The sequence below is a fragment of the Acomys russatus genome, chromosome 24 (assembly GCF_903995435.1).
Source record: "Acomys russatus chromosome 24, mAcoRus1.1, whole genome shotgun sequence".
NCBI classification, from domain to species: domain Eukaryota; kingdom Metazoa; phylum Chordata; class Mammalia; order Rodentia; family Muridae; genus Acomys; species Acomys russatus.
Window position 1 is genome coordinate 46,160,139 of NC_067160.1, and position 13,282 is coordinate 46,173,420.

A 13,282-nucleotide genomic window follows, 5' to 3' on the forward strand; every position below is an offset into this window, starting at 1 on the left:
TCCTGTCCTTATGGCTCTCAGTGAAAACTCTAAGTAGGTATGGAGCCCTGGACCATGTGCCCCAGACTCCCTTCAATCTTTCCCACACCTTCACCAGCCAAATGGAGCCTTTTCTGTCTCCCCATTTGCCCTTGATCTTTGTCTCTGATGTTTGCAACTTCAGAAACGTCCCTGCAGTCCACGGGGAACCTTTCCGCTGAGTGGCTTTAACAAAAACAGCCTTCCGATTCCGCTCCCACCCCTCTTTCTGAAAAGTCTTTCTCTTTGTCTAACTTTATAGTCACATGTTGCACTGGGTGGAGCCAGGAGCTCTCATCATCTCAAAAAAACTCTGCCACATTAAAAAAAACAAAAAAAACAAACAAACAAAAAAACCCCGGCAACTCTTCTTCGATGCCCTAGTATGGGCAGCAGCTCCTTGTAAAGGGATCTTCTTGAACCGAGCCCCTAGCAGAGGGCACCCTCTGGCCCAGGTCAGTGATGGTGGATTGTGTGCTGAAGGCCCTAGACTCTGCTGTGTCCCGCAAAGCAGTGACTGGGCCATGGCATGTCCTTGGGGAAACATAGGAGGGTAAAATGAACATTACAGGGTATCAACAGGCACAGTCATCGTGTGTCACCGGCCCAGAGGACTGCAGGTACCCCTGGGTCCCCAGAGTTCAGAAAGGCACTGAAGCCCTGAGTGAGCCTGGCTGACCAGCCCGGTCCCCAGGGTTGGAAGCAGGCCTTGTTTTCTGGGACATCCACCCCAATTCTCACTTGGCCTGGGACTCCTACAAGTAGCCCTGGGGAAGTCATGCTCCACTCTTGGGGGAACACAGCTAAATAGATCCTCACCTACCCCCCCCCATGACTCAGGGTTACTCCCTCTGAATCTATCCTACCATCTCTAAAATGGGGGTAACAGCTCCAGCCTCAAGAGACTTTACAGGGCTGCTGTACAGCACTAAGAATGTTAAATAGCAGGACCCCAGGTGGGGTGGGGTGCAGTGGGATGGGGTGGGGAGGGGTGGAGTGGAGTGGAGAGGGTTTTGAAGAGGAGCCAGGCATCAAACAGGCATTGGTTCACCCCAGCCCATCCCCAGCACACATTTCAAAGCTCATGCGACACCTAGTGGTCCTGTGAGGTCTGCAGTGGACAGAGCCTTCCTGTGGCATGAGGAGCTTGTGGAGCTTGTGGACACATAAAAGAGCAAGAGCCAGCTGCCTGCCAGTGGTTGACTTGGTAGAACTGACACATCAGAGGGGAACACAGCAGGCCAATGGTGAAGGCATACATACCAATTCAAATGTCCAGCTCCCCACTTTGCAGCTCTGAGACGTTGGGCAAGTCACAGCACCTCTGAACCTCATTAACTTCCAAGAGGGGGGAGGGAGGAGTAATAGCCAGGACCAGGTAGAACTGTCTTATTGATTAACTGTGTTTAAAACAGCTAAACAAAAAAATCCTAGTGGTGGCGCACGCCTTTAATCCCAGCACTCGGGAGATAGAGGCAGGCAGATTGCTGTGAGTTCAAGGCCAGCCTGGTCTACAAAGTGAGTCCAGGACAGCCAAGGCTACACAGAGAGACCCTGCTTGAAAACAAAACAGCTAAACAAGTGCAGGTTAAATTAAACATGAAGAAAGGAATTTTAAGCCATATGTATTTCACATTGGAAGTATATTTATTGGCTACACTGGGGAATATAGTGAAATAAGTTTGCTCCTGTCCATAGAATTCTGGAGTGTGACATCCAGCTTTCAAGGCCAAGAGATAAGGAGTGTATCCTGCCACAATTCAAATACCTAAGTTCTTTGGTAGTAGCTATACAATTTCCCCCAAAGAGCAACAAGTATGCTTCCAAAAGAGGCAAGGAGCCATCTTCCTACAATTTGTGTGGTGTTTGTATTTCTAGCACTTTCTCCTTTTTTGAATAATTTATTTAATTTTGTTCTATGTGCATTTTTATGAAGCTGTCAGAATCCCTGGAACTGGAATTACAGACAGTTGTGAGCTGCCAAGTGGGTTCTAGGAATTGAACTAAGGTCCTTTGGAAAAGCAGCCAGTGCTCTTAACTACTGAGCCATCTCACCAGCCCCTGATTTCTGCACTTTCTATGTGTGGTAACAACTATGGAAAATACTCCCTATTGCTGGGCGTGGTGGTGCACGCCTTTAATCCCAGCACTCGGGAGGCAGAGGCAGGCGGATCGCTGTGAGTTCGAGACCAGCCTGGTCTACAAAGTGAGTCCAGGATGGCCAAAGCTACACAGAGAAACCCTGTCTCGAAAAACTAAAAAAAAAAAAAAAAAAGTACTCCCTATTATTTTCCAAGCCACTTGGGGTTCTGGGCACTGTCCATCAAAAACAGCACTCCAGGGACAGAAGAGATGGCTCAGTGGTTAAGAGCCATTGCTCCTCTAGAGAATTTGGGATCAATTCCCAGCATGCAGGTGGCAGCTCAAAATTAATGGTTCAGAAATCCAGTTCTAGAGGATCCAACCAATGGTCTCCTCTGGCCTCCGTAGGCACCAAGCACACACATGGTGCCAACATAGATGCAAGCAAAAGCACCTATTAACATAAAATGTTTTTAAAAGTATTACTTTAAATAGCACTTCCTATGAAAGGCGAGTGTGAAATTCTCAAGACAAGTGGTCTGTGGGCCAGGCCTGTAAGGTGTTTGCTGTCCTACAAACATGTCACCCTGAATCCAAGCCGCACTAACTGCCAGGGGCACCCCTAGTCTCACGATCATCAAAATGACCCAGCAAAGGGCCATGTTTGTAGCTTGGTTGGAAGATGGCTTACCCAGCATGCCCAAAGTCCTGGCTACCACTCCCAGCAGAACACAGAGAGTGGTGGTGCACACCTGCGATCCCAGCACTTGTGAGGTGGAGGCAGGAGGACTAGAAATTAAAGGTCATCCTCAGGTAGAAAACCAAAAAGACTCCAAAAAGTCCCAAATAGCACAAGGTGAGGAAATAGACTCTATGTCACCTGGCTGCCCGGAGGGTAGGGGCATCTCAACTGGAAACTGTATCTATGTCCTGTTAACCCCTGGCACTCTCAGGCCCAGCCAAGTTCCTAAGCCCAAGCTGACCCCGACCAGTAGTCCTCTGCCCTATGCCACACCTCTCCTTCCTCCCCCCAGTGAATGTGACAAAGATGAGGGTGGAGGTTGCTTCCAGGAGTGCCCACCCCAGCACCCCAGGGAAGAGTTCAGATCCCCATTAATCTTGGTAAGAGCCTCGCATGGACCCCCGTCCCCAGTGTGGACACTTGTTAAGACCCCCATGAGAACCATTCGGTCCTCACTCTTGCAGAGCAATCTCTCGTCTAGTGGACAAGACAGACTTACTGACAGAGCAGGAAGATGCTGACTCAGAGCCCATGGAGCTCCAAGGCCAGGGGTCAACTCTCTGGGAGCAATTTCCCAGAGTGGGTTGGAGCCATGGAGTATGAAGAGGGATCTTCCAAGTGAAGAATCAGAAGCTATCCAGCCAGCTAAAATCCCCTCTAGGCAAATGTGTGTCGGTGATGACAAAATCTGAGATCACCAGTGTTGCCCGAAAGAAAGCAGAGTAAAATAAGAACGGGGTCAAGAGAAGGGTTGTTGGTGCAGAGCTTGAAGGTACCAAAAAAGTTAAATTTGGTCCTAGGGGCACTGGGGAAGCCAGGGTAGAGAATAAAGAAGGCAATGAGGCTGTCAGTTCATGTGGAAAGATTGTGGAAGATGTGTTGTAGGGTTGGACCAGAAAAAAAAAGCTGGAGGACTTCTGGGTTAAGACACTGGGTGCCTGATGGGGCTGGGAAGACGGAGAAGGCAGGCGCAAAGCCAAGACCTCAGCTAAGTAAATTACGATGGGTTTGGCGGCGGCCAGGGCGAGGCTAGCGCCTTGATTAAGGTTAAGATGACCAAGATAAAGGACAAACTACAGGACCCCGTTCAGCCACCAGAGGGCGCTCCAAGACAGTCCAGGCTGCTGTCCCCAAGGTGCCTTCACTCGCCTCATTCTCCCGGCAGATGGCTTTGCAGGTGAGAACTGGCCTTCCTGAGGTGGGGGCGGAGGGATGCAGAGGTCCAGGGCTGCAGGCAGATTTACAGTTTACCTTTTCTACTTTGCTCGCCAGGGAATGACTCACCAAGGTCGCCTCAGGGTCAGATCCAAGCAGCCCCGCTGCCCCTGTTGGGAGAGAAAGGGACTGCAGCGCCCCACTTCGGATGGTCAGTAAGAATGGGCTTTCCTTAACAGTTTCAGAAAAAAGCACAGGTGGGCGTTTCCCACGAGCCACTCTATACACCCTGGCCCCACCTCTCAGTGTTCCTGGTTTGGGTGTGATTACCGTTTGGGGCTGAGCAAAACATTTGGAAAAGAATATTGTCTATGCTAGCCCAGTCTGGTGGAAGGTCCGTCAGGCTAGCCGCTCACGCTGCGGCTGGAGTCCTAGCTAAGTGTCACAGACCCAGACTCAGTACAAGACTCAGGCTCAGCTCTATCCTGTAACCCAGCTTCCGGCTGCAGTATAAGCTGGCTCCTCCAGCTAACCTCTAAGGAGGTGATTTTGAACCCCGCGCCTGCGGCCCTAGCGTCCATCCCCACTCCTCTTGAAATGTCCCATTGTGCACCACCAGGAGAACCAGCTTTTCCCCACCCTCCCCTTCCTCGGGCCTGCAGGGGCAGGTGAGAGGCAGAGAATTGCCAGAATGCCGTAGATGAGAAGCAGTTAACCTGAGGGACGGACGTGAGGTAGGAGGACAGAGGACCCCTGGCTGAGGTAGCCTCAAACAAAGGAGGCCGCAGAGGTCCAGGAAGAGGACCTAGGGCAGTATAGCTGGAACAAAGCACACAAAGCCCACAGGCAGTTGGGAGGGAGGGAGGGAGGGAGGGAGGGAGGGAAGGGAGGGAGGGAAGGGAGACAGATGCCAACAGACAGGAGGGTGCAGAGAGCCCCTGTGAGATGGTGTGGAACTGACAGTCTGAAAGGGTGGGGCCCGCTGAGGAGGGAGTGAGTGGCAGGGGAAATCTTTTGGGAAAGTGATCGACAACTCCACTTGCGTCTAAACTGAGCAATCTTTTCAATTTTTTATGAAAACAAAAAACAAGTAACAAATGGAGACGCTGAAATAGGAAACCGTTTCCTGTTCAATTTGACTGAAGCACAAACGCAAGCTGAAAATCATTCCAGCCAGTTTTCCCCGCTAACCTGGAAAGAAGCGCCCGCCCGCAGGCCCACGGGCCTGTCTCCTCAGCTGAACTGAACAAATCAGGCACACCTAAGCAGCACAGCTCCTGTTTCCCGAAAACCTACGGCCTGGAGGGGGCCAGGGACCCACACCCCAGAATCGTCTGGATTGTGAAGTTTGGTAGGACCGCTACCATGACACGTGACACACACACAACACCGCTACACAGCTGATGGTTGCCTATATGCCTTCACATGCACACATGACACAACCCAACCACACACATCACACAAACACATCATGCCATACATGTCTCCCCTCCCACATCACACCACATGAAAGACAGACGCACACACAGAAAATACTCTCCAAACTTAGGCAGGCAAACACCTGCACACATATAATTCAAAATCCTACAAACCACACACACTCATCATACAGATAGGATGACCTGGCCACATACCAACCCCTGCATGCTCAAACACAATCATATTCACACACACACACACACACACACACACACACACACACACACACACACGTGCACACCAAAACATGCACATATGTCTAATCTCACCCAGCCTATGGACACATAGTCACTCTCTTAGAGTATGCCCCACCATTCAATATAGATAGAGCCAATTACGACACACCCATGGGATCCAGAAACCTCCTCAGGACACAGCTGCAGACATAGCCCTGGCACACCACAGCCACATCCTTCCCTCCTCACCCTGCGTTCATAAACAATCAAACACGCTCATGCAACCTCACACAATCAGGCTCGTGTGTACATGTACACAGCAGGTCACAGTGCCGTGTGCTTCCCGTCAGAACACAGCTGCATCACCTGGGTCCCACCCCAGCCCTCCTGGCCAAGGACAGGGTGACAAGGCTGAGCTCCTGCCTCCGCTCTCCAAGAGCCTGGGAGTTCCCAGAACTGAACAGTGGCCTCCTGTACAAAGGCCAAGGCCACATGCCCAATGGAAAGCCCCAGAGCTAGTTCTTAGCAGGCACCTGGCAACTCAGGGGGCCAGGAAGGACCGCAGTTCCCAGCTCAATGCAGAGCTATCCCAGCCTGCCCACCAGGGCTCGTGTGTGTGTGTGTGTGTGTGTGTGTGTGTGTGTGTGTGTGTGTGTGTGTGTGTGTGTGTGTGTGTAGCCCATTGTGTGCATTGTGTGTATGGTTGGAGAGTGGGAAGTTGGGTGAGATGGAAGACAGCTGGTGTGTTTGTTGTCTTTTGGGCTGAGGGCTCCTTCCTGTTCATGTGTCTTTACCTCCCTCAGATGGTCCTAAAGTCGATCCCGGGTCTTTAAGCAGGGGAGCGCTGGAACCTCGTCTGAGCCTCAACTTCCTAATCTGGGACGGTGTGTGTGTAATCCCTTTAGTATGGGGCAGGCCGCAAAGCACATGCTTAGTTAAGTCAAGTCCCATTGTTACATATAAGCAAGTGTTCCTTTATTCACTTGACAAACTTATGACCAAGCCATGACTGCAAGTGCTCTCTATTTTACGGCCCCAGAAACCGAGGCACAGAGTCCAGTCACGTCTTCAAGGTCTCACAGCTGGAGGGTGGCAGAGCTAGAGTTGGAAGCCAGGCCTGTCTGTGTCTTTAAATCCAGCTAGGAGACTTATGCTTGCCTTTTATAGTTCAAAGCCCTCCTCCCATCTCCCTAGCAGCGGCCCCTGTTAAATAAATCATCTAGGATGGGTTTCTAATTCCCAGACTTGGTTGCAAATGAATTATTCACATTGTAAGGCCTGCAAACCACAGGCTAGGCCTCATTACCCAAGAAGGGTTGCCTGCCCGCAACAGACCGCTCACTCGCTCTCCCGGGCAGCATGCCTGGTGGGCTGGCCAGAGAGGCTAAAGTTGGTGGGTGCCAGGGCCCTGTGCCTATACCCTGCTCCTGCTCTGGAAACTGGGAGGAAGGAGGGGCTTTCCTCCCCTCAGGCCATTGCTTTCTAATAAACTCTTTGCCTGCTGTAAAGAGCGTACAGGACTCTCCGGATTTAGCCAGTCTGGGCTTTCCAGCTGGGTCGGCCTGCAGCTGTGTGAACTCCGGCATGCCCTCTCTGGGCTTCTGAGGGAGGCTGGAGTAGGCCAACTTACTCCAAGCATTTGCCTTCTTCTCCTTGGGACCTGAAGCTTGTGCTGTCTGGCCAGGCCCCATGTCACACACCCGGACACTGGAGTTCTGTCTTCAGGATGCCCAGTGTCTCAGGTGCGAGGCAGAGCCCTGGGAGGGACGGAGGGAACACAGTGGAACAGAACCTGTTTTTAGGGAGAAGCTGCTAGAAATGTTGGCCGACGCTGTGTCATGGGGTTGGGACTCTGCTGGGGACAACTGGTGGCCAGTGCCCAACCAATATGAAGCAACAATGCCCAAGCTCTCTCACCTGCAAGGCACAGCTCCCAGGACCCCTGTAGTGTGTGCCAGTATTTCCTGCTTACTTTACCCCTTCCGTTCAGGCTCTCTTCTGAGGGCATAGGCCACAAGACCTACAACTGTAACCATGACTACGCTTGACTCAAATTAGGCCCTAATCCTTGTCACAGACTGACCCCTAATCCTGGTTCAAAGTGAAGTCTGATTCTCCTCCCAGGTAGACTGAGCCTTGATCTACATCTCCAGCCTTGATTCAAAGTAGAGCTTGATCCCTGATCCTCTGTTGGTCCAAGACAAAGCCTGATTCTCATGCCAGATGAACTGAACCCTGATCCTGTTCAGATAGAGCCCAGGCCGCCTGTGGGATGCTGAGGCCACTGGAGCCAGAACAGAGGTGATAAAGTGGGAGAAAGAAGGCAGAGTCTGGCTGAGTCAGAACTGGAGAAGACAAACAGCCAGCCAGCCAGCCAGGAAGTCAGCCTCAGAACCTCAGGACACTCAGATGACTTTTCCAGAAATACCTCAGTGGGTTGTTTAGCTGAGAGAGCCACCCAAATTTGCCGCTGCTTTCTGCCCTCGGTGCTGGCATGGGACGCTGATGCTCCTCAGGAAAAGCCAGCCTCTGGAGTTCCAAACACCTTCAGGTGAGGAAGTGGTGGTGGCGGGGGGGGGGGGGGGGCAGATTTCACCTTTCACCTCAGAACTAGCCAATCAGCTCTTCCTCCTGGGATCTTTCCCCACAGTGCTAAGGCCCCAGCTGGGGTGGGTCTCCATTGGCCAAGCTCCTGAGCAGGCCTGGGACAGAGGGGAGTCTAAGAAGAATGGCAGGTGACACCTTAGTCTGTACAAGTGGCCTACCCCCCAGGCTCAGTCAAGGGGATCACCTAGCTGTCACCAAGTATGGCTACTGGAAACACCTCACCAGTGAGGAAAATGAGGCCTAGAAAGAGAATCCTACTTTGTTTCCAGAACTCTTGCTACTTGCCTCCAACTTCTGTCCACACCAGTCAAAGAGCAAAGACCACCGCCCCCAGATGCTCCGTCCACCCATCAATCCCACGTCCACTTATCCACCTACCTACCCGCCCACCTAGGGAGTTTGGGATTGTGGGAGCACAGTTGGGTTGGGGCAACCGAGGGAGCCAATCGTTAAACAAACATGCCCACAAAACTGAGCGCAGTGTGTGCTAAGTGCCTGGAGAAGCAGCCGGATGTCTTCAGCATTACAAAGACTGTCTCTCCTGGGGGTGCTTTCTGGGCCCCAAGGCGCTGTAAGCAGAAACACTGCAGACACAGCCCTCGGGTTTGGCTCTAGGGAGCCAGCTGGCTTGCTGAAGCTGCAGACAGCTCTCGTGGCCTTTATAAGGAGTTGGGGTCCAGGGGGTATGTGGCTGGAGCAGGGGTAAGTGGGGGGAGGTCTTTGAAAATCTCCCCCTGGAGAATCTTCTTTGGGAGTCAGCCAGATGGTGCCTGAAGCCTCCAGGAGAAATAAGGAATGCAGTTATTTCCGGAGGAGCGGCAGCAGGAGCAGACGGCTGGAGGAGGGAACAGCAGGCAGACCAGGAAGAAAGCAGAAGAGAAAAAAAGGAGGGGGGGAGAGGCTGGGTGGGTGCTTAGGGATTTCATGGTCCTGGTGCAGGGGGTGGGGGGCGTGGGTGCTTAGTTCCCACCCTACATGGCTCACAACAAAGGGTGTCTAGGCGAGGCAACAATTCCTGTGTCTCTAGCCAACCACAGGGTCCCAAGCAGGGAAGTCGCAGTAGCTCGATCCCATTATACAGACTGTAAAAGTGAGGCCAGACTGTTTCCACTGCCCAGGAAGACAGCACTAGGTGGAGGGTCAGAATATGGTGCTCTGTTCCTCATCCCACCCTTGGCCACTTCCTTGTCAGGCCTACGAAGCGATCAGACATGGACGGAGATGGGACTTGAGCTGGCTCCTTGAGGTTTTATTTGGCTCTCCTGACAGCCCAAGAGCTCATGGGCTTGGTCCCCACAGACCAAGTACCAAGGAACAAGTCAGTACCGTGAGAGCAATGACCAGGTGCTGAGTCCATTGTGCCAGGATGGGAACCTGAGACACAGCGGGGCAGAGGCACGTCTGTGACCCAGGCCGGGAACAAAAGGGGATAGCAATGGGCAACAGCCCTGCTGGGTGGAGTGAGTGAGAGGTGAGGAGACGGAGGGAGGGAAATGGGAAGAGGTGAGACTGCCCCTTCCCACCGAGCTCCCTCCATCTCTACCTCCCAGGGAAAAGCCACCCTGTCTCTCCCCTCAAGGAGACTTTCAGATTCTTTGCCAGACTGTTGCCTAGCAACAGTGCCCAGGCTGGCCAGCCCAACCCATTGCAGTCAGCCAGAACCAAGGTAGTATAGCCAGCATGGAGGGCCTGACTCTAGGCAGGAAGAGGAGCTAGACTCTGGGCCTCAGATACCAGGGCCTGGGCCGATGAAGTCAGAGCCTGGGCGCTCAGAGCCTGGAGAGCAGGCAGTGTGGAACATTGCACAGAAGACCCTGGGCTGAAAACTAGGGATGGGGTGGTGTGCACACAGATTAGAACAAAGGCCTCACTCAGAAGTCATGGCTCTGAGTCTATCTGAGTCCCCTCCTGGACCAGTTTTACTGCTATAGACATGGGGGACAATGCCCATGTCCTCGAGGGACAGAGTGAGGACCAGGTGAGTATACAAGGCTTGGTATTGAGAGAACAGCTGTCCTCACAGAAGCCAAATGCTTCCCCAGTGCCCTCCAGGAGAGGGAGAGTGACCAGTGATTGAAAGCTGAGCCTGGAGAGTCTCTGGAGAGATAGTCCCCGCTGACTGTCTATGGTGGAGGTAGAATGGGACTGGGGAGGGAACTGCAGGCAGCTGGTGAATTTCCACAGTCTCTCTACCATGATCACATGGTTGGAATTAGGAGTCTCACAGTTCAGAGAAGACAAGGGACCTACCCAGGGTCACACAGCAGTGACTTGTAGAGCCAAGTCCAGCTGGCTTTCCCCTGCAGAGCTTGAATGCTCAGAAAAGAAAGTGACTTCCGTGGCAGGGAGGAAAAAGAACAACCGGTGGAAAGAAATGCAAGCCGTGGTGGTGGCAAGGAGGCTGGTGTGGGCCTGGAGCCACAGCGGAGGAGCCTAGGCGGCGCACTGGGGAGCCACTGATGGTCCCTGAGCTGGGAAGGAAGTAGCCCAGGACGAGTTCTCAGGTCCCTGGGTCCCGTCCTGGGCCATCTGCCCTGGCCTCCTACACTTGGCGCTCTTTACATCCATTCGCCCCACCCTCCACCCCCGCGGCTTCTCAACCACGGTGAGGAGCCATGTGTGACGATGGAGAAGGTAAAAATATATATGCGACCGAAAAACAACAACGGCTGACAGCACACAGCTATAAATACTCCGTGGTGCGGAAGCGCACGCCTCGATCTGACTGCCTGCTGCCTGGGGCCCTGGCCTCTCTGGCAGGTGACGGGGCTCTCAGGAAGCAGCAGAAACAGAACGGCCACTGCTAGACCTACTATGTGCCAAGTGCTTTGAAGGCGTGGCATCACCCACATTTCCCCCACATACTCTCAACCTGCCACGGACCGTCTCGGTCGGGTATAGGTCCTTGGCGTCTGGAGTTCTCGAAGCCTCCGTGGGCAGAAGATAGGCGACTGACAAACAGAGACAAACTCAGGGGGGAAAAAAAGAAAGAAAGTGTAAGGTCAGGGAAGGAGGACATCATCTGGTAAAGGCCACACAGCCAGGGAAGAGAGGAGCTGACGAGAGAGGCCAACTGTCGGAGGAAAGAGAGCAGGCGTCATGCCCCGCCTCTCTCAGTCCTTGCCGGACACCAGAGAGAGCTTGAGACTCTAGACATTCTTCAACCCACACACCTTCTATGGTTCCCTAACGCCTTCCATATGAGGAACATATTTCTTAGCAGGGCCTTCAAGCTCCTTTCTTCTGGCTTCTGCCCAGCCCCCGGAGGCCACCTCTCACAGCTAACACACACATCTGAGCCTTGGGACCTCTACAGGCGCAATGCACTCACTGTTCCTTTTTCCGGTGTGCTGTTCCCCATGGCCGCTTCTGCTTATCCGCTGGAGGGGGGGTGGGCGGGGGCGGGGCTCAGCTCGAGACCCACCTCCTCAGGAAAGACTATCCAGGATCTGCCATGGGCCAGACCCTCCTACTAACCTGCCTTCCCGGCAAGATCTAGGGGCACAGTTGTCTGGGCCACTGTGAGTGCTGCATCACAGCTGGAGATGAGACGCCAGGCGGTGGTGGGCTGCTGGCAGGCAAGTGTTCAGACACCCAGTTGGTGCCTCCCCTGAAGAAAGGGCGGGGTTTGGGGGGGGATGAGCTCAGGTGAGTGACCCTAGGGACAATTCTGGAGGTGATGGGATAAAGCCTCCAGGTTCTGGAAAAAGAAGGAAAGAAACTGGAGGAAGAAGAGACGGGAGGCCCTCTGCGGCCGTGCACCACAGCTGGAGTTTGTCTACAATGCGGTTTCCCAGGGCTCCAGTACTGCCATGGAGTCACTGTGTGAGCCCTAACCACAACAGCCAGTCTAACTTTGTGCGTGTGAGCGCATGTACACATGTGTTTTTGTGGGGTTGGGGTGGGGTGGCATGCTTAGGTTGTACATACATGTGGGAGGCAAGAGACAACCCTACATGTCATGCTTCAGACACGTTCAGCTTTTAATTTTTTTATTTATTGTAAGAATTTTTACTATCGTTGCCATTAATGATTGTGGGGTTGTTTTGAGACAGGGTTTCTCTGTGTAGCCCTAGAGCTCACTCTGTAGACGAGGCTGGCCTTGAACTCACAGAGATCTGCCTGCCGCTGCTTCCCCACTGCTGCGTTAGCATACCCAGCTTTTTTTTTTTTTTTTTTTTTTTTTTTTTTTTTTTTTCTGGTTTTTCGAGACAGGGTTTCTCTGTGTAGCCTTGGCCATCCTGGACTCACTTTGTAGACCAGGCTGGCCTCGAACTCACAGCGATCCACCTGCCTCTGCCTCCCGAGTGCTGGGATTAAAGGCGTGCGCCACCACGCCTGGCCCCAGCTTTTATTTTTATTATTTGTATACATGGTGTTTTGCCTACATGTATGTACGGGCACCGCATGTATACTCGGTGCCTGCAGAAGTCAACAGAAGGCATTGACCCCCTAGAACTGGAGCTGCAGACAGTTGTGAGCTGCTGTGTGGAGGCTGGGGACTTGCCTTGGTCCCCTAAAAGAGCAGCCAGTGCTCTTAACTGCTGACCATCCCTCCTGTCCCTTACTCTGTTTTTATTTCTCTTTAGAGACAGGGTCTCTCACTGGCATAGGACTTTCAGTTTAGTTCTGACTTTTTAGAGCCCTTTACTAGAAGAGAAAACAAGAAGCAGATAATGTTAATTTTGATGTTTTTGTTTAACCCACTGTTTTCCAAATATCCAAATACATTTTTTTTATTTTAAAGTTTTTTAAATTGTGCATGTATGTGTGTGTGTGCACACATGTGCATGTCATGTGAGTGCCTGTGGAGGACAGAAGAAGGTATCAGATACCCCTGGAGCTAGAGTTATAGGTAATGTTTGTGAGCTGCTCCCCATGGGTGCTGGGAAGCAAACTTGGGTCCTCATTAAGAGCACTATTCACTCTTAACTGCTGAGCCATGTCTTCTGCCCATCCCCAATATCATATGTAACAACAAATCCAAATGTACATGTTCTATATTTAACCAAGGTAAAAAAAA